This window comes from Zalophus californianus, chromosome 6 (genome assembly GCF_009762305.2).
Source record: "Zalophus californianus isolate mZalCal1 chromosome 6, mZalCal1.pri.v2, whole genome shotgun sequence".
NCBI classification, from domain to species: Eukaryota; Metazoa; Chordata; class Mammalia; order Carnivora; family Otariidae; genus Zalophus; species Zalophus californianus.
In genome coordinates this window covers 13,770,943-13,793,345 of record NC_045600.1, presented here as the reverse complement: position 1 = coordinate 13,793,345, position 22,403 = coordinate 13,770,943, and the positions used below count along the sequence as shown (strand labels likewise).

General features: G+C 37.8%; 1 protein-coding gene across 6 annotated transcripts in view; it reads right to left on the bottom strand.

Annotated features, from left to right (window-relative positions):
* Positions 1-22,403, bottom strand: part of EFCAB11 (EF-hand calcium binding domain 11) — a 172,236-nt gene that overhangs the window by 113,445 nt on the left and 36,388 nt on the right. The gene's annotated exons all lie outside the window — the stretch shown is intronic.

Genomic DNA, 22,403 nt, shown 5'->3' with positions numbered 1-22,403 from the left:
CTGGTATTATTTCCCTCTACTCCTTTACCTCATTGGAATTGACCTCAACTGTACTTTCTGCTTTCTTCTGACGTTTCTTTTTGCCAACACACCCATCTTCCGGTCCTTTGACAGTGACTCAGTAGCTATTGTATTCAATATTTATCCCCATTTTTTCTATGCCCCATTGTTTTTGTTAAGCTCTGGTGGGCAGACTCATTTCACATGACTATTTTTCTTTTTAGTCTATTCTCTTTGTCTTACTTCTTTCATTTGTATTTAAAGACATTAGAAAGACACCTCTTCTTTGATGAAATTGAGGTCATTTCTTATTATTTTCCTTTTATCACTTTTGTTGTTCCAGATATTGGTTCATCTCAGGACCACAGCTCTCTTCCCAATATCACCTATTTACTTTAGTGATTATATCAACTACGGTATAATCCTATAAAACCACATCACTTACTCAAAGTAAATTTGTTCTATTTTTCAATGACCTAGAATGTATTTAATTTACTTAGCTATGGTAAGCTGCCAAAAAAAAAAAAGGAAAAGAAAAAGCTCCTCCACACACAAACCAAGCAACTAAACAAAAAAAACCAAACACCTCAATTACTTATAAACATGTATCATAATTTTCTTTTATATACATGTCTGAATAGTTTTGAAGAACACAAAGAACACACTTTGTCTTCACCAAACAAGCTAATTTGTACTATTGGGCTCATATGGACTCTTGTTCCTATTATTATTGTTGGAGACAATGATTTCCAAGCAGGTGTGGATGGGTTTATGATTCAGGATCCCCTGATATTCAGCTTGACTCAATCTGGCCATAACTTTATAAGGTCTTGGTATTCTAATTCTAAAGAGAGCCATGTGATGCTTCTTCCCCTATTACAACACAGGGAAGTCATAGAATTACAGAACTTCAAACAAAATTCAATATGAATAAACTCTCTGGAACAAACCTATTCTATCAGAAATGTAAGACATGTGTATAGGTGGTGTCCATGTTACTACCAGGATATTCTGTTCCACATCTGGCCTATTAATAATTTTTTTGAATTCTGTTTATTCTAAATTTTACAAGTATACCTTTCTTAATACTTATTGCAGGACTCCTTTCTCTTGAATACTGGATTGCACAGTCAAGTGAAAGGACTTAGATTAATTGACCTCATAATCAAAGGTTCTTACCATATTTCAAACTGATCCTAAACTGAGATTTGCTTCCATATTTCTTTTCTTTTGAAGGTGGTTTAGGATAAGTTGAAAAATGATAATAAAAAGTAAACAGCAAAATGGAAAAAAATGTTAACTACTTAAAGAAAATGAATGATAAAAACATGCTGACTATGTCTATTATAAACTCTATGGCTTACTGAGGGGCAGTCAGTGTCCTTAATATGAGAACAGGCTTTGGGGTTAGTTGGCTTGGTTATCTCGGCTATTTCACTAAAACGAAAACTAGTATCACTTATGAGGCAGTAGAACGTAGCAGTTAAGAATGTCAGTGTGGAAATTTATGCAGTGAGTTAAGAACAGTCAAGACAATTCTGAAAAAATTACAAAGCCACAAGACTTATACCACTGGATTATCAAGACTTATTAAAAAGCCATATAATTAGAAGTGTGGTATTGGCACAAGGATAAACAAAGACATCAATGTGAAATAACAGCAAGTCCAGGGAAGGGTTGATGTTATAGTCTCTCAAATCCAAAGGCAGTCGAGAGGCAGAAACCCTTCTTTCTTGGAGGACCTTGGGGTTTTTTTCTTGTGTCCTTCAACTGATTAGAGAAGGCCCACCCACATTATGAAGGGTAATCTGCTTTACTCAAAGTCTACTGATTTAAATGTTAATCACATCTTAAAAATATCTTTGCAGCAACATCTGGACTGCTGTTTAATCAGAAACTGGGTACCATGGCCTAGTCCAGTTCAAACATAAAACTAATCATCACACTTGGCATTAGGCAAAGATTTCTAAGATAAGACCAAAAAAAAAAAAATCATGAGTTATTTAAAAATTAATAACTTGGGCTTCGAAATAAAAGACTTTTGTCTTTTAAAAAATGTTAAGAAAATGAAAACAAAAGTTATAGACTGAACCTGTATCTAGCATATATAAAAATCTCTTACAAACCCAGTACTTAAAAAACAATTTTTTTAAATATGGGCAAAAGATTTGAACACATTCTTCATTACAAGATATGGATGGCAAACAAGGACAAGAAAAATTGCTTAAGTGATGTGTAAATTAAGCGTACAAGGCGATACCACTATACACCTATTAGAAATGGCTAAAAACAAAAACAACAAATTAACAATACCAAGTGCCAGCAAGAATGAGCAGCAACCGGCAGTCTTACACCTTGCCAGTGAAAATACAAAGCAGTTTGCCAATTTCTTATAAAATTAAAACATAAACCTACCATGTGACTCAGAAATTGCATTTATTAACCCAAAAGAAATGAAGACAAATATCCAAACAAAAACTGGAACACAAATGTTTACAGCAGTATTATTCATAATTGCCCCAACTGGAAACAACCCAATGTCCATCAATAAATAAATAAATGAATAAATAAACTATAGTAGAATTCATGAAATAACATGTGACTCGGCAATGATCAGGGACTAACCATTGACACATGCAACAACATGGATGAATTTCAAATGCATTATGTCAAGTGAGAGAAACCAATACAAAACATTACATATTGTGTGATTCCATTTATATGACAGTCTGGAAAAGGCAGTAACATAGGGATAGAAATAAGATCAGTGGTTTCAGAGATCAGGAGTAGAGGTAGGGAACTGAAAGGAATAGAAATACTTTGTGTGTTGATTTGGTGCTGGTTACAGAGCTATATACTCTGTCTAAACCCATATGACTATACACCTATTAATGGAGAATTCTATGATACATGAATTATACCTTAATAAATCTGATTTTTAAAAATTAGAAGTGAAAGAAAACCAAGATGATGAAAAAAATATTATAATTAGGATAAAATTTACTGGGAGAAAAGAAATAGAAATATGATTTCAAAAAGAATCTAAATCTTTAAATTGTTAAAGAAGAATTTGTTCACATCATTTTAAATGCTTACTCACACATTTTTGAAAGGAAAATAAGTATTAAATCACAATGATATTTAGATTCCACTGGATACATTTAAGAGCAAAAGAATAGTTTTATTTTTAATGTCAATATTTACAACACACTGGAAATCATGTGCTTTGCAACCATTTGAAAAGGATTAGCTGATCAGTCTAAAAATGCTCAAGGAAGTACATTGTTTTTAAGAATCCTTTTAGAGAAATACAAAGGCCACTGCCCTAGAACACAGCTTCCCAAAATTCTGACAGAGATGGTTTATAGGTGTGGCAAGATATTGAGCCCCAAAGCCTCTTGGGCAGACAGACAGTCAAAAGCAATTTGTCTGTTTACGTAGATGTGCTTTATAAATACTTATTGTCTATGAGTGCAATAAGGGGAAGAAGACTGTAAAGCACTGCCCTTGAGAAATTCTTGCACATGTATACACATGGAAAGGTACAAGAAAGCTTACTGCAGTATTAGTTGAAATAGTGAATCACTAAAGACAACGTTAATGTCCACCCACAGGCAAGTGGATAAATAAAATGTAGAATTATACAGCAATGAAAACAAATGAACTACAAGAACTACATGTATTATTGATGAATCTCAAAAACTTAACGTAGAATGAAAGAATCAAGATCTTGGCTGTGAACGATACAATACAGTGTATATAACACTGGAAAACATGCAAAACAAGATAACACACTGTTTATGGATAAATATCTATGCAGTTGTAGTAAACATGCACAAGACTGATAAATACCAAAATATAGATTATCACAGTTCTCTCTAGAGAGAGAGAGGGTAAGGAATTAGGAAAGAATGCATAGGGGTTTTCAACTTTACATGTACATTTTATTTCTTTAAAAATCTTAAGTAAATATGGCAAATGTTAAGACTACATAAAGCTAGGTAGCTAAAGCACAAGAGTTACATTAAATTACTCTCTATACCTTTCTGTGTTTAAAATATTTCCAATGAACACACAAAAAGTGAAAAAGTATGCATTTAGTATCTTGAAATTTGGCAGGAGTCCCGGTTAAGTGTAGATTTGATGATTTATGCAAATACACAATCCTCAGAGCCCAAAGCATCAGAAATCTTAACCAAACCTAGAGATTAAATATAAACATTATTAACTTTTTAGTTAGCTACTTATTGGAACCTAAACCCAAGGTCAGTCTGGATACCCTCTTCCAAGTTCTAAAGAAAATCTAATATGTTTGAATAATAAAGATCCCATGTCGTATCTAACATAAATAAGTTATTTTTCTGTAGTCTTTAATAAATTAATTCATTGATTCATTCAACAAGAACTAAATGACCACGTGCTTTGTGCTAACCTGAACATTCAGAGATAATCAAAATAGAACAGATAACGTCACTGCTCTCAGGGAGCTATGATAGTCAAGTGTGAGAAACAAACAATATGCAAACAAAGACAAAAGATAGTCTCAGAGATTGGTAAGTGCTGTGAATGATACAAAACCAGTAGTAGAGATTTATTCCGGGAGGGGGTGTCGGGAGGAAGGTGAAGTCACTTTGGATAGGGAAGGCCTTTCTGTTGATGCAATGTTTAAACAGGGAACCACAAATGCAAAGACCCGGAATAGAAGGTAGCAAATGTCTCAGAAAACTAGATGCCCAAGACCACATAAGCATAACAAAAGAGACACAAGCTTTCTAAGCCTATAGAAGTACAAGGACATTTATCATCATGCAGCTGAAAGTTTTATAATTCTTTTAGAAAAGTTAAACCTATAAATAACTTGTTTTCTATCCATGAATATTTAAATAAATATCATACCTCAGTCATATATCAAGACTTCTTATATGGTGTTTATGTAAAAACAACTATTATGGTATTATACTGAAATAAAATAATACTGAAAATAAATAATAGGAAATCCTTACGGTAGTCACTAAATGACACTGGTAAAAATCAACCTTTTTCTAACATATGTACTAACCATTTAGAAAAGACAACAGGCTGTAAATATATTCTTGGGAACAGGTGTTACGGAATAAAGCAAGCAGGCCTAGGCAGGGATCAAAAAAGCAGGTGACTCTGAATAGTGAAGTAATATTACAGTAGGATGTTAAACATCTGTATCATATTTCAGCACATGTGTTAACACTCAGACTTTTCTTGAAGCTATAATGTATTTTCATGGGAATGGATATAGTAAATAGTGCATCTCTTCATTTCAATCAGAAAAGAAATAATCTAAAATACACTTACAGAGAGGCAAGCTCCATCAGTCATGCCAGTTATCAGCTATATCCCAGATGGCCACCTAGGGGCATTTAAAGACCATTCCCTAAGTCATTGTCCAATCTACTGAGTAGACAATACAGCTATAGCACGATGATGAGAATTACAAGGAAGGAAATCAAATGCTGAAAATGCTGCCCTGTCTTTGTTCATAAACCACGGTGCAGTGATACCTTCTCTGTTTGCAGAGCTGATTGCTACAGCTCAGAAAATACCAAAAGGAGGTCTAAAAAAAAAGAGTGGAACTAAATTAGTGGTCAAGGACCAAACAAGCAGTCTGTAGGGATGTGGGGGAAAAAAAACGATTCAGATCCTCTAATCCGGAAACACAAAGGCTGAGAAAAGCTTATGAGATCAGGGAAGTTTTGCATATGATAATTAGAATGATTTTCCAAACCTGAAAATTAAAAGCCATGAAACACTGAAGATTAAAAGAGGTTAGATGAAGACAATTTCTTTTAATCACAATTTTATGAAACATCTTAACCATGAGGTGAGACAAAATGAAAATTAAACACACACACACACACACACACACACACACACACACACACACACACACAATAGGGGCACCTGGGTGGCTCAATTGGTTAAACGTCTTCCTTAGGCTCAGGTCATGAGCCCTGGCGTCCTGGGATGGAGCCCCTAATTGAATTGGGCTCCCTGCTCAGCGGGGAGCCTGCTTTTTGGTCTCCCTCCCTCCTGTTCCCCCTGCTTGTGCTCTCTGTCAAATAAATAAATAAAAATCTTTTAAAAAAATACAATAAAGCGTTTGATAAATCACAGAATCTGAAACCCGAGTTTGAATCCTGATTTACTACTTATTGACTGCAACTTTGGACAAGTTTCTTAACCTTTCTGTGTCTCAGTTCCTTATCCAGGAAATGGTTATGAGGATGAAATGAGCAAAGAACAGTGCCTGCCACATAGTAAGTGCTTTAAAAGCTTTAGCCATAACTGCATGCACAGAAAAGAGTTAACACAGCAGAGCTGACTGCTATCCTGCTTATGAGGATGGCCCTTGGTTGGCATCTGGAAACTTAGATTTTCAGAAGTTTCTCTCCGACATTAACTCATATGAGTGGATTGCTGGGCCTACAACTTTTTGTGCAACAATATGGTTTATGTTGAACACCTGCTGTCCTTCTGGGAGTCTGGAATTTCGGTACAAGCCAGGTAGAGACTATCTACATAATCATCCCACAATAAAAATCCTGGTTGCTGAGCCTTGAATGAATTTCCCAGGTTGCCACCCCTTGCTGTTGGAAGAATTAGCATGTCCTGTGTGACTTCACTGAAAGGGGACCCTCAGAAGCTTGCACCTGGTTTCCCCTGGACTATACCCCATGTGCCTTTCCCTTTGCTAATTTTGCTTCATATCCTTTTTCTGTAACAAACTGTAGCCCTAACTAAGTAAATTACATGCAGACTCCAAACCTGGTGGTGGCCTTCCTTGGAGATCTATCAACACTCAAACAGAGTTAAATTATTATATAGCAGATACAAGTATAGTAAAAATGCATTTTAATAAATCTTGAAGTCAAGTTCAAGAAAAGTGATTTTTAGATATAATACCTTGATGAAAACAGAAAACACAGTATTGTTTCTTCTCATAAATAATAGATGAAATAAAAAAGTTGAGATTCAGTGGCATGTTCATTAAATTTTACCACTATTTCCTGACAATTTGACATCACATGAAAATAAATATTTAGCTTACACCTTCTAAATGATATTCAAGAGAAGAACAATAGTGGTCAGAAATACTTAGGCATATCCTTCAGACAGCAACAGAAGACAGAGCACAAGTGAAATGCCAGAATCCCCAAACTAGAAACATATCACTAATTTCATATATCTTCTACATCTCTTACAAATAAGCTTAGTCTTTTCCAACACTTAGTAAATCCAATGCTCTGCCCAATAAATCAATATCTGGAAACAAGAATTGAGAAAGAAAAGTTTGAGAGAAAAAGTACTTAAATAATTTATGTGACTTTCTGTTTTTGGATAGTCAGATAAATTCCCCCACTGAAAAAAAAACAAAAATGCTGCTTAAGAACTAAAACAAAACTACCCTAAAAGCACTGAGTTAGCCCCACATTGGGCTCCCTGCTTGGCGGGAAGCCTGCTTCTCCCTCTCCCACTCCCCCTGCTGTGCTCCTGCTCTCGCTATCTCGCTGTCTGTCAAATAAATAAATAAAATCTTTAAAAAAAAAAAAGCACTGAGTTAAAAAGATGGTAGGGCCAGGCCATATTCTTGGGATAGCTCAAACTCAAAGTGGTTAGTGGAAATGCAGCATCCCCAAATCACTTTTATCCTGAGGGTGAGGGACCATATCTGCACTTCAGCTTTGGTTTGGTGGCTTCATAGGAGAAGAGATCAGAAGTAAAGACCCAGGGTTTACCCACCATGGATTATCTCAGAGGGTAACTTCCCCATATTAGGCTGCTACCCAAAGAGCTACATGAAATTTGCCCTGAACACAGTAGCAAGAGAAAAGTGAAAGGAAAAATGATAACCCTGAGAGGTTATGGATGCTGACTGACCCTCAACTAGACTGGCACCTTGGATCTAAGCATACCTTGAGTGGGTACAGAAATTTCAACTTGAGAACTTGTTTTAACATGGTCCTATACTGTGTATGCACACACACCTTATAAGTAAAATATTAGCAAAGTGAATGCAACTGTATATAAAAAAGATAACAGCATGACCAAATAGGGTTTACACTAAAATACATATATGTCATTCACCACATTAAAAATAAAAACCAATTATCTTTATCTCAACAGATACAGAAAAAGCATGTAATACAATTTAATGCCCATTCTTGATAAAAACTCAATGTAGTAGACTAGGTGGGAACTTAGTTAATCTGACACAAGATCTAATTATAAAACCCTATAGCTATGATAAAATTAAGTGATAAGATGCTGAAGTCTTTCCCCCTGAGTTTGGGAATAAGACATTGTTACCACTTGAAGTACCCGTCTCAGTGCATAACTCAATGAAAAGAAATTAAAGACATAAGAATTGGAAAGGAAGAAAGGAAATAGTTACTATCTTCCACTGATAGTATTATCTTCATAAAAATATCCATAAAAATCTACAAATTTAGCAAGGTTGCTAGATATTAGATCAATACACAAAAATGAATAACATTTCTATTTAAGTGTAATTTAAAATTTAAAAACCATTTTTTAAAAGATTTTATTTATTTATTTATTTAACAGAGATAGAGAGCTCAAGTAGGCAGAGCGGCAGGCAGAGGGAGAGGGAGAAGCAGGCTCTATGCTGAGCAGGGAGCCTGATGCGGGACTTGATCCCAAGATCCTGGGATTATGACCTGAGCTGAAGGCAGACACTTAATGAACTGAGCCACCCAGGCATCCCAAAAACCATTTTCAAAAGCTACCATTTTAATAGCAACAAAAACTATAAAATACTGTATTGTATACTTCAAAACTGCTAAGAGACTAGACTCTAATTGTTCTCACCACAAAATGGAAATGACCATTACATGACATGATATAGGTGTAAGCTAGTGCTACTGCGGTAACCATATTGCAATACACAAACGTATCAAATCAACACACCGTATAACTTAAATTTACACAGTGTTCTATTTCAATTATATCTCAATAAAAATACGGAGGAATAAATTCAACATGAGAAAAAAATCAATCTGCAATATAGAATAGTGATTAAAAACACAAATTCTCTATCTAGGCACCTTGGCTTAGATCCTGCCTCTGACATTTACTAGCTGTGTGATCATAGGTGAGTCAATTAACCATTATGTGCCTCAGTTTCCTGTGTAAAGTATCTCCTATTATAAGAATCTACCTCATAAGCTTGTTGTGAATACTGAATACAAAATAATAGAATAAGTCCTTGTATATAGGAAACCACATAAAAGTGAAAACCATTATGATTATAATGGTGATTGCGGTGGTATGACAGTGCAGAGAATGACAGCAATTTTCTGAAAGGCCTTTTAAAAAAATTTTTTTTAAGAGAGGGAGAAGTGGGGGCAGGGCAGGAGGAGAGGAAGAGAGAGGATCCTAAGCAGGCTCCACACCCAGCATGGAGCCCAACATGGGGCTCGATCTCACAACCTAGAGATCATGACCTAAGCTAAAATCAAGAGTCAGCCACTTACCTGACTCAGCCACCCAGGCGCCCCAAGAATTTTCTGAAAGGCTCTAAAAATACTTAATTAAATGGAAAATATACCATATTCGTGGATAGGAAAACAGAATCATTAAGAGATTAATTCTCCAGAAATTGATTTGTAGACTCAAGAAATGTTAATTAAAATGTGAACAGGGTTTTTGGCTCTTAACAAGCCAGTTCTAGAATTTATACGGAAAAGCAGAGAACTGGATATAACCAATACACTGCTAAAGAATAAAAGTAAAGAGGGAGACTTGCCCTACTAATATTAAAATTTTATGAAGACATTGTGGAATGGGTTCAGGGTGAACAGTGTAACAGAATACAAAATGTAGGAACAGAGACAGCATGGCAGAGCCGTAGAGAAAAGAGGGCACAGTAAAAAAAAAAAAAAAGCTGAAAATAATGGTTATCCATATGGAAAAAGTTCTCACACACCATGCAGTACTCAAAAATCAACTCTTTTAAAAGAATTAAGAACTTAATTTTCAAGAGCAAAACTTTAAATTTCATGAAGAAAATATGGGCACCTCTCTAACCTTGAAATAAGAGTTTCTTAAATAAGACACAATCACTGTACTACAAAAAAGATTCATAAATTCAACCAAATTAAATTTATGTTTCAAAAGATATCTGAAGACAAGCCACAAACCAGGAGAAGATATTTGTTAAAATGACAAAATATTTGTACTAAGAACATCTATAAAGAGCATGGTCAAATCAACAGAAAATACAACAGAAAAATGGCTATAAACCATGAACAGATATTTCACAGAAGAGACCAATAAACATGAAGATTATGATAGATGATTCATTATTAATCAGGGAATATAAATTAAGCCCACAATGAGAAACTATACCCACTCCACTGGAAAAGATTAGGAAGTCTAATAATACCAAGTGATGGAGAAGATGCAGATCATCAGACTCTCTCATACACTGATCGGAGTGCAAATTAATACAAACGATTCGGAAATATCATTTGGCATTTTAAAATGTTGGCACTATCAAAGTAAACATTTGTATACTTTATAACCCAGGGATTCTACTCCTAAGAGAATCACTTGCACATGGGCACAAGGAGTTATGATACAAGACTGTCCCTACAGTATTATTAGTTATAACAAAACAAATAAAACTAGGGGGAGAAACAAAATGCCCATCAATAGGAAAATGGATAAATTTTGGTAAACTCATACAGTGGAATGTTATACACATTTAAAATGAATGAATTCTAATTATATGAGAAACAGGGATAAATATTAGAAACATATTACTGAGTGAAAAAGCAAGTCACCAAAAGACTATATACATCTTGACACTCTTTTTTTATATAGTTTTAAAATGAGAAAGATTAAATGTTAGGGAAATACATAGGGGTGTGTACATGTATGTACATATGTATTTGTGTGTGTGTGTGTGTTTAAAGCAAAGGAATAATAAACACTTAATTCTGGATAGTAGTTCTTAATGGAGGAAAGCAGGAAGACAGAATAGAGGAGTACATGGGTATATATGAGTTAATGGTAGTATTTTAATTCTTAGATTGAATGTACTCATTGTATTATTAAACACACTAACTTAAATAAAAGATAACTATGCATGGAAAAATTATATTTAAAAAATTAACTACACACAAATTTACACCTCATTACAATCTGATTCAAACTATTACACCATAGTTTTAATGTACGCAAACTGTTAATACGCCATTTTGGAATAATTTATCATAACATTTAACTTATTTATACAACCTGTTGGAAAGGCTAGCAAGTAAACACCAGTTGAAAATAAGGAAGGAAAATGGTATACATTGCTTCCATAAAACTGATTTAAGGAAGCATGATAAACAGTTCCTGCAGTGTTAAGAAACAAAAAAGATGCCAGCAACAAAAAGCAAAATGCACTGAAACCTATCAGTCAAGGAAATTTAGCTGTAAAAATACACATCACCATTATAAAAATAGAGAATAAAGCTATACTTCTATAATCCACTTGCATAGACTGAATGTTTCATGTCTCCCCAAAATTCATATATTGAAACCTAACCTCCAGGGACACCTGGGTGGCTTAGTCGGTTGACTGTCTGCCTTCGGCTCAGGTCATGATCCCAGGGCCCTGAGATCGAGGCCCGTATTGGGCTCCTTGCTCTGTGGGGAGCCTGCTTCTCCCTCTGCCTCTCCCCCTGCTTCTGCACGCTTGCTCTCTCTCTCTCTCCCTCTCTCTCTCTGACAAATCAACGAAATCTTAAAAAAAAGAAAAAAAGAAACCTAACCTCCAAAGTGACGGTATTTGGAGGTGGGGCCCCTGGGAGGTGGTTAGGTCATGACGATGGAGGCTTCATTCTGGGATCGGTGCCCTCACCGAAGGCACACCAGAGAACTCCTTTGCCTCTTTCGCCACCTGAGGACACATCAAGAAGGTGACTGTCTATGAACCAGGATGCAAGTTCTTACCAGATACCAGATCTGTCGGCACCTAGATCTTAGACTTCCCAGCCTCCAGAACTGTGAGAAATAAATGTCTGTTGCTTAAGCCTCCAGTATATAGTCTTCTGCTCTAGCAGCCTGAATGGAGTGAGACACCATTGCAATGGGGAGCACACTGTGGGAGGGCTGACAGACCTGGATCCTAACCTTGATCTATGCCTGCTTCGGTGTGTGACCTTGCGTGGGTCATTTAACTTCACATGTGTCAAATAAGAGACTGTACCAAGTTTTAAAAATCTTTTTTTTGGTGAAAGCTGTAAGAAACTATTCTTATCAAGAATTAACAAAATCAGGGCACCTGGGTGGCTCAGTTGGTTAAGCGACTACCTTCGGCTCAGGTCATGATCCCGGAGTCCTGGGATCGAGTCCCACATCGGGCTCCCTGCTCAGCAGGGAGTCTGCTTCTCCCTCTGACCTCCCCTCTCTCATGCTCTCTCTCTCTCTCAAATAAATAAATAAAATCTTTAAAAAAAAAAGAATTAACAAAATCATGATGCAATTTCTTTATATAAGTAGAATGATATGTAATTTAGTGCTCGAGTGCCTTTGGATGGATGACAACAATGTCTACAAGCTCTGAGGAGAGAATAAAGCATTAATACAGCATTACCATCAGATTAGCTAAAATGGAAAAGCTATGTTATGCATAGACAGTTTCCAAGTGGCCTATGAATTTGCTTTTTGGTAGATCAGAAGTATTTCATCGTATAGCCTTTCCATGTAACTACACTGAGGCAAAAAATTATAATTTAGGCATTATGATTTAAATATTAAGCATTAAATTCTATAATGGAAAGAATTTGATAAGTAAGATAAATCTTGCAGAGACTCTCCTATCTATAATTCCATGCAGAGGAACCTCTTTTGGAGGGAATATTACCCCAGTAATTACTCCAGAGCAGTGCTCTGCTCCCCAGTGCCACAGGGGCAGGCCTCCATGTGGGGTGCCTGTGATTGGAAGGGAAATCTATTTAATTCTGGCTGCAATCTAGCATGCCCATCCCCCCAACAGAGCTATTTCACAAATAGAGCTGACATTTAATCTACTATTCTGTAACACTGGTATCTATTTCTCAATTTATTCTAGATGGTGAAAGAGGGTGCTAAGTTATTGTACCTCCTCAAGCCCCAATAGAATAGTATGCAGCAGGGAAAGTAAATGAAAGACACATGTATTAACATAAATATGTCTTAAAAATATAATGATTAGAGAAAAAGCAATCTGCATTTATGTAAGGTTTAAAAATAAATAACACAGTACCATATATTAATTCAAATACATAAATCTACATCATAAAATATAAAGGCACACATGAATGAGTTTAAAAATTCAGGATAGTGATTATCTCTGGGGCAGAGGAAGGGAAAGGCAAGCAGGCAGGGCTATCCACAGGGCTTCAATCATGTTTGGAATGGAATGCTTTGTTTCTTAACCTGGGAGGAATGTATATGCACTATTTTTCTGCCTCAATTATTTTACGTGTACATATAATACACACTGGTGCACCACATGTACATCTCCAAGCTGAAAAAGCCCTACCCTGTCACAGTGAGGCTCTGTCAGCTCTTTTCCAGAATCCCTGGAACAAAGCCAGTGGGAAGAGGCATTGGCCATGCCTGGAGATAAACACTAAATGTAGCACTGGCTTCTACAGTTTTATTCTAAACAGGAAGAAAATCTATTAAACCACAGAATCAGGGAGAGTTAGAAAGAATTAAGCCAAGCAAGCATCCAAGGAGTGAAATTAGTAGCAGTAAACCATGGAAAGGCTTCTAGAACTTACTTTTGCCAGAATGAAACCTCAAATGTTACCTTTTAATAACAAAATCTTTTTGTTAATTATCTCTGAAGACTCAATAAGTATTCTCAGCAATGCATTTCAATGCCTTATAAATTACTAGAAAGTTTAGTTCAGTGGAAATTTGAAGTCAGGATATTATGACTAATATGGTCTGAAGGCACATAGAAAGGAGATCGTCTCTGTTGTTTCCAGATTCCCAAGTCTAAATCAGACACCCTGAATCATAACCATGATAGAACAGAGTCTACAAATCTGTGCTGCTTCATTCAAAAGTGTATATATCTTTTAAGCTTTCATGTATTTTATTAAATTGTTAATTTTTAATAAGTCCCTTCCTCAAGAAGAGAGGTATTCAAGTAATTCACCCTTTTGGGACTGACGCGCGTGCAGGTCTCAAGATCATTTGTTCATGTCTTGTGTCTCCAACGAAGAGGAACAGATGAAGACTACTTTCACATTACAAATCACTGACATTTAGATTAGATATTTGGTCCTTCATATCATTTTACAATTTGTAACCTAGGGATAAATAAGATGTTAGAAAAGGTAGCTGACCACGGATTGAAGTGATAGATACCACCCAGGAAAGTTGCTTTCCAGTCCAAGTCTATCCCATTTGCTGCCACATTTGTCTGTAACAGCCCAGTGGACTCATCAGTTTCTTGTGCCCAGCACGGACTCAGGATATCTTTTGAACTGAACTTTACTGATAATTAGAAACAAATATGGGAAGACGATGGGGATACCGAAAAAGGATACTACAGCCCACTAGCGTGACTTCCTTTGTATACTGGAAATGCTCAGAAACCTACACGTCTTGAGGACTCTGAACATCTTTCTTTATCCTTTCATCTCTCTGCTTACAAGGTTTCTAACCTTACAGAAGGTTACGAAAGTAATTAATATGAATACAATATACACAATATGATATGAGATATAATAAAAGACAGAATATGCTATGATATAATGCAATACAATAATACAATGATATAACATACTATGGAGGGGCATCCATGAACAGTGCACATCACTCATTCTCTCTTGTAGAGTTTTACCTTCCTTATAGCATGTTATCCCTGTCTGAAGTTAACTTGTTTACTCAGTTGTCTGTCTTCTTACAACTGAACTGTGAATTCCTTGAGAGCAGGGATCTTGCTCATGGCTCTACCCCCAAGCACCCCAAAAGCGATGAGGTGCACAGTAGGTACCGAATAACCATTTACTGGATGGATGAATGAATACATGCCTACCCAATTTAAAACCCCTCTGCTCTAAGGCTTCGAAGCATGTAACAAATGCATTCCCTATTTTATCAAACTCACCGTCTTGAATACTGGGTTTACTGAAAAGGGGGGAGGGGAGAAGGAAATGGACTCCTTATAATATTAGAGCTGATGCCACAGAGAAGAGCATGGAAATGAATGCTGTTATTTAATTTACATATTTTAATCACATTCATCTGATCCATTAAAAACTAAAAATAAATCCTTTCGCTATTTTTACACTAGGCGCTAATTTAATTATATTCTGTGACTAAAGCTATTATGTTACGTATTTTCTATCCAAATTACCTTGTACTTTTCTAGCATTGATATGAGCTATCTCAATATGTCGCAGGTATTCTTGTAGTCTGAGAAACGTTATGAGGTAAAACGCAATATGAACATATTACTGAATAAAATGCTTGTAAAATGGGATTCCTTCTCTCAGCCAGAAAAAGGGGACACAACATATTAGGTCAGTCATTAGGAGTGTAAGCCCCACGAACAATGCCACATCTGCGTTAGGCGTGAATCCGGCACTCCTACATGCCTACTGGAATTTGAAAAACCGTGTTAAAGAATTCACATTTAAAGGAGAATACTATCCCTTAAAAAACAAATTCAAGAATCATTTAAACACAGTTCTACTGGCATGGTTTCAGAATCTATTGTGAGGTATTTTGTCTAAGTTAAATTTATAACTCCTCATTTTTCAAGCTGACCTGTTACAACTAATAGGTTTTAAAATGATGAACAGCCACAGAACCATAAAAAATATTTCACTTTCATAAAACCAAAGATCATTCTGTCTGAAATGAAGTTTCATGTTCAAAACTTTATGCATTTGAAAAAAAAAATCATATACTCTTGGAAGAAATGGTCATTTTCCATGAAAGAAAATGTGAGTGGGATTCAACAGTAGCACAAGTAAAACACACACTGTCAAATAAAGGCTGTTTTGCTATTTGGCAAATACAGAGCTTGTTTCTATATAATGGGTAGGAGAGAGGGGGCGGGAAATTCCAGGTGTTTGCAAACCAAGAACACAAGGGTTTTTATGTTTTGTTTTGTTTTGTTTTTTTTAACTTGGCCTTGTGAAAATCTTAGCATTTAAGAAAATCAATGTTAGCGCTGAATCATGTTTAGGAAGTTATAAAGAGACAACATACAACTATAGTACCAGGGCATGTAAATAATCACAATTTATTCTCTACTTTTAAGACAATTTCTATAGAAATACAGAACTTTGAAATGCACTCTCATTAAAGAAGCATCTCAAACTGTATCTGTGTGTGCGCAATGGGACAAAAACTCAGTGGCTGATGGGGCAAAAGGCATGGCTTCAGCTGGGATCCTTTGGGGGGTGATTCCCAGGATCACCCTCAGGTTTGGTGATTTGCTACTTTTTGCTACATCCTTTGGTCAAATTAAGTCACAAGGTCAGCTCAGATTCAGACAGCGGAGAAAAACTCCACCTCTTGATGGGGAGAGCCAAGGCACTCTGCAAAGGGGTGCGCCAACAGGGGTGGCGGGGGAAGTTATGGCCATCTTTGTAAACAACCAACCAGCACATGAATAAATGCATGTGGTCCTTCTCCCATGCAGTGTGTGTCTGAATCATAAGGTTTGGGGGATGAACAGGAGAGTTTATAACTCAATGAGTTCAATGTGAGAGATCTACTACAGTTACTATAAAGATTGCTATCCTCATACATGCACATGGGGCATGGAAACTTGCACTTCCGGGCATACAGCAATGTTCCAGATGCCCGTGAGGGGTCTTGTCCCTACCCCCAAACACCACTGACAGAGAGACGGGTCATGCGCAGGAAGAGCTGTACAGTAGTGCAAGGCAGGTGGCACGTGCTTAGTGCACAATGAGATATAGAAACTCTTGCTGAGAAGGCGCTGAGGGGACAGTCACTGAGGAATGGATGGATCAGAACGCGCAACAGAGGAGGGGACCTGACCTCATCCCAAGGAAGGGGCTAGGCGCACAGACCAGGGTGCAAAGGAGGGGACATCCCAGAAAGGAGTCACTGTGCGCACAGTGTGTGAAGGTAATAGATCATCAGGAGGGAAGCTGGAAGAACTTCTAAGGAGAGGTGGCAGAGGGTAGCCAGCCGTGAACGTGGAGTTAAGGTCTGGCCTTTAACATATACACTTAGGCCTGGGGCCCAGACACATGCACTGAGGTGGTGGGAAGAGGGCTGATAGCAGAAAGACACTGCACTAGAAAAGGGACCGGTGACTGAATGAGTTTAGAGCAAGGGCAGAAAAGGAAAAATCAATGATGACTGTGAGCATGAAGCTAGGAAAATCATGGAATCACTGACAGAAACAGAAGGAAAGAGCTGACTTGAGGACAAGGATGATGACTCTCCCTTTAAATATGATGAACGGAAGGTGACAACAAGCAACTCAGAACATTGCCGGCTATTTATTAACTGTGTGACTTTGGGAACATTATCTAACCTTTCTAAGCTCAGTTTTCTTATCTGTAAAATAGGAATCATAATGGTGCACAACTCATTAGGTTATTGTGAGTGTTGAACGAAATCATGGCAATGCTGGGCACTCAAAAAATGACAGGTACGTGTGCCATCATCATTATCCAGTTTATTATTTGACAAAGAGCCCAGTAACTGGGTTTTTTTGGTCACGTGAACTTAGGATTATCTGATATACCTCTTATCAGGGTTTTTTTTTCCCTCCAGTACAACTGAGGTAATTTAAAACATTCTATTCTAATGGCAGTCCTTGTAAATTTTCCATCGCATTTGAGTCTGAGCAATTTATAACCCAGAGAAGGCTCCAATTCTATGACAAATTCATCACCACAAACCGTTAAAACTAGTATGTCAGCTGACCCATCTGGATTAGATGTGAACATTTGACAGCTATGGTTCTTTCTAAGAAGCGTAACCCAGTAGGTTTAAATGGGACTTCTTTACACTGAAAAAAACTGAAAGAACATGATTTAATAATAATTTCCAACATGCTAAGGATCCGTTTGAGATGAGAGGTTGTCTGTTTGGCTCTGTTTGTTTGGGATATAAGAAGATAAGATTAAACAAAGACTATAATATCCTATAGTAATAAGGCAGATATGAGCAGTGGGGAAACAGAGAAGGTAAATCCCAAGTAAATCTGAGACTTTCACATTGGAATTATTGGTAATCCTGGGCAGCGAAACACATATTTATCATGTACATAGTAAGTGCTTAATAAACATTTGTTAAATGATGGTGAAATTGATGATGTTTGAGGACAATGATGAGTGAATTATTTGCTTTTATTCTTGCCATTAGACACTGTACTATTACTCATAGTTTTCTTTAAAGAGTAAGTAAACAGGGGGCACCTGGGTGGTTCAGTCGGTTAAGCGGCTGCCTTCTGGCTCAGGTCATGATCCCAGGGTCGGGGGATCGAGCCCTGCATTGGGCTCCCTGCTCAGTGGGGAGCCTGCTTCTCCCTCTCCCTCTGCCTGCCACTCCCCCTGTTTGTGCTCTCTCTTTCTCTGTGTCAAATAAATAAAATCTTTAAAAATAAATAAAATCTTTAAATATAAAATAAAGAGTAAGTAAACAAGGTATGGAAACAGAGAATCAAGGTATTTAAAGCTAGAAGGAGAGGAAACTTAAGTCCAGGGAGGTTAACAGATATGCCTGAATCAGTTTCCCACAATATGGGAGCTGAGCCCAAACCACTGACCAACAGCCCTGTGTACACCCCACCACCCCAGCATGGAGAAGACAGAGTAATGGAGAAAATCCAGCCAGTCAATTTTGTCATTTGTCTGAAGGTCTAACAAAAGGTTGAGAAATGTGGACTTCAATTATTTAAGCCATAAATGTTTCCCATTATGATATTTAAGCAGTCATGACCATCTAAAATACAGATTTTTTTGGGGGGGGGCCATTAACAGAGTCACATTTTACAGTTTGGCAGTATGAGGTTTTTGATATTTTTATCAAAAGGTTTTATGACCAAATTGTCAGAAATCAGGGAATTTTATAAAAAGGGTATACAATTCAGCTAAAGTGTTTTCATATATCCACAGCCTTAGGTCTATGAAAAGGGTTATAGCCATAGATTATATAGCTCTATTTTTGACCGTGAAAATTTATATGCTGTCCAGATCTTTATTCTATTGAAATTGAACTGGAAAAGGCCCTTAAATGAAATGATTCCTTCAAAATCTGTAAACTGTAGTAGACCTGATTGATAAAGAGATTCAAAATCCCTTTCAAGGGTGCACATGGGGAGAGCTATAAAAGGGAAAGATAAAGGTTCTCCCTTGCATGATGGAAGTGCTTATTTGTGCTTCCAACCTGGGGTCAGACTGTCTGCGGCAGAGCCAATTTCTATCAGTTCATGTGATCTTTGCCAAGTCACTCAGCTGCTCTGCCCTTTAGTTTCCTCATCTGTAAAATGGGGGTAACAACAGTCAGCACCTCACAGGGCTGTTGTGAGGATCAAAGGAATTCAAGACAAGCAAAGCATTTGAAGAGGGCTCGGCTGTAAGCACCCTCTGTGTGCTCACTATTGTTACCACTCCCTCCTGACTACTGACTCCCTTTTCTTGCTCCATCCCCCACTCTTCTTCTTCATCCACTCCTGGTCTGTGCTTTCTCTCTCTCCAGATGCCTTTCCTCCCAGAGTTTTTCAAATCCTAACTCAGTTGCTAAATAAATTCTGGGATTGCCCTGGCTGGAATCAAATCCCCTCACCTCTTTATGTTTCTATAGTAAGTACCATTTTCTGCCTTATCTTAGAGTTCACTCCATGAAAGACTGTCCCTGTCTGATTTGCTCTTGTAGCCCTGAAGGTACCCTTCTTAGTGCCTTGCACATGGCACTCACTCAGCTAGCATTTGTGGAATAAATTGAGAGAGAGAGAGAGAGAGAGAGTTGTCATCTACTGCCTGATCAACTAGTAGCTGTTACTATCACTGTCATGAAGGAGGAAAGGCTGGTCCTGGGAGGCTCAAACTATAAAGTTGAGGTAAACATCATGACTGCCTTTTGGACTAAAGCACATTTTATGAAATGTAAAGATAATTTAATTTCATGAAAACTTAGAGAATCTCTGGAACAAAGTCAACACAGAATAAAATCTCAGATTTGAAACAAAGCCAACTTGGTCAGTACCCCTGACTTGGCAGGGTGTGGTGTTCCTGTCATGTCTCCATTATCCCCAGTGAAGAGGAGGAGTAGGCCTTTCAAGATTAATACCCATTTGGCTGTGGCAAATTATTCCTGAAGTCAAAAACCTTTTATGTTCTCCTGTCTCTCTCTCTAGGATAGTCTAGACACCTCCATTTAAACATTAATCAACAGTGAGTGCCTATCAGGGGCCAGGCATAGTGTTTTCATATGTATTCACTCATGTAATCCCCCAAATGACTCTGTGATGTTGGTTCTCTAATATCCATATTTTACAGATGAGCTGACTGAGGCACAGAGAAGTTAAGCAACTTTCTCAAAGCCAGCTGGCTAGTTCAGTTCATCTTATTTCAATCCCTCTTCCTACATATATTGTCCTATATGGCAGTGCAATGGGAATCAGCGTAGAATATCTGGGATACTCAGCTGCTAGTGAAACACGAGGCTAGAGGAATTCTCTCAGGTTAAGTCTGATCTGGTCTGGCTGGGCAGGAAGGGCTAAGTGTGTGAACTGCAATGGGTTTCAGGAGTCAAAGGAGCTCAGGTTAGATCCAAGCTGGCCTCCGAGTCCTAGGGGATCCAAGCTGGTGGGCAAACCAATGGACTCCAACCTCTGCAGATGCACTCTGTGTGAGACACACTCTCTCTCTTTGCCTGCCTATTTCCATCCGCCAGGTCTCATATTGGCTATCGCTTTCTCTGAAGTCAGCCTCATGCCCGCTCCCCAGCCTCCATTAAGCATCCTGTATATTCCCACAGTGCTTTGCAGTCATCTTCCAGGATTAACCATCTTGGATACTAACTACCTATCTTCCCAACTGGACTATAAGTTCCTGGAGGGCAGGGCAGTGTTTGTCTTGTTTACTTTCATATATTCCCAGTGTCTGCAATGCAGAAGATACTAACACTTATTTCCAAAACAGAAAAAGATATAAACCTGAGGACAAAAGTGCACAGAGCAGAGACATCTCCTAAAGGGACTTGGGGCAAGAAGACAGGAGTGCACATTGCACATTAAGTATAAGGTGAGGACCACACATCTGATCAGGCATCTAGGGAGGATTTGGAAACATTACCAAGAATCCACAGAGGGTCAGAATTTTAGTCACTGATTTGAAAGCTATACACTCCTGTGTCCAATGCAGTCACAAAAATATAAGTGTCTACTGAGTACCCATGTCATCTTGAGTGTTGAGAGCTTCACTTGGAAGGCATGAGATTCTGACTTTTAGAGTTTTTAACTTGTGGAGAGAAGCAGGAAGAACACCTGGGAAGGAAGAACACAAGGATTTGGAAAAGTTAAACTACGATCTCTTCTTTAAAACTGACATAAGTCTACCGTCTGGGGGACAGGAAACAATCAAGAGCTACATAAGGAGAACTGGGGACACTATGGCATAGTATTATGATGTGGCAAAGGGGAAACCATAAAGGCTATTTTGTTTTAGTCACTAATGAAAGTGCACCTACTTCACATGCTCTGGATCGGGCTTGGGGGCGAAAAAGACAAATTAATCTAAGGCTACTCATTTTGTGTTGCTTCAAGCAAACAACTTTTAACAATGTTATGAACAGCTAGCAAACTAAATAGAAATGAGGTCCAAGGAATCGAAACATGAAAATTTGAAGAGAAAAAGAACTGCACACAGCAAAACAGACCAAATACAAGGCTAACCAAACAAGAGCTAAATCAAATAAATAGGCATTGCCGTATGCCCTGGAGGACTGCCAAGGAGAGTGAATTTCAACAAAGAATGCGTCTGCCACCAGTTCGGAAAACTTCAATTCCAGAAGGTCTGAAGGAGGGCTGAAGCCACCGCAGAGCAACATGGGAGCACCGGGGTAGAGAGGCGCAGATCAGACAGTATTTCGGGCTCTGCAGACAAATACTAGACCCTTCCCCTAGCAAGACACGAGCAGGCAGCCCACTTCCTCCCCACGCACCCCAACATAGCCCGTGGCCAGAAACAATTAGGGTCATAGAAATTTGCAACTTTGAGGATGGCCTTCTCTTCCCAATTTGTAGATGAAAGGGCCACTGTCAATATTTCTCGGCCCAAATCCTAGGATCCAAAGTGTTGAGATGAAGCAAGCCCATGCAGCCCAAGTGAAGGCACTGGCAATCACCCGTGACCTTG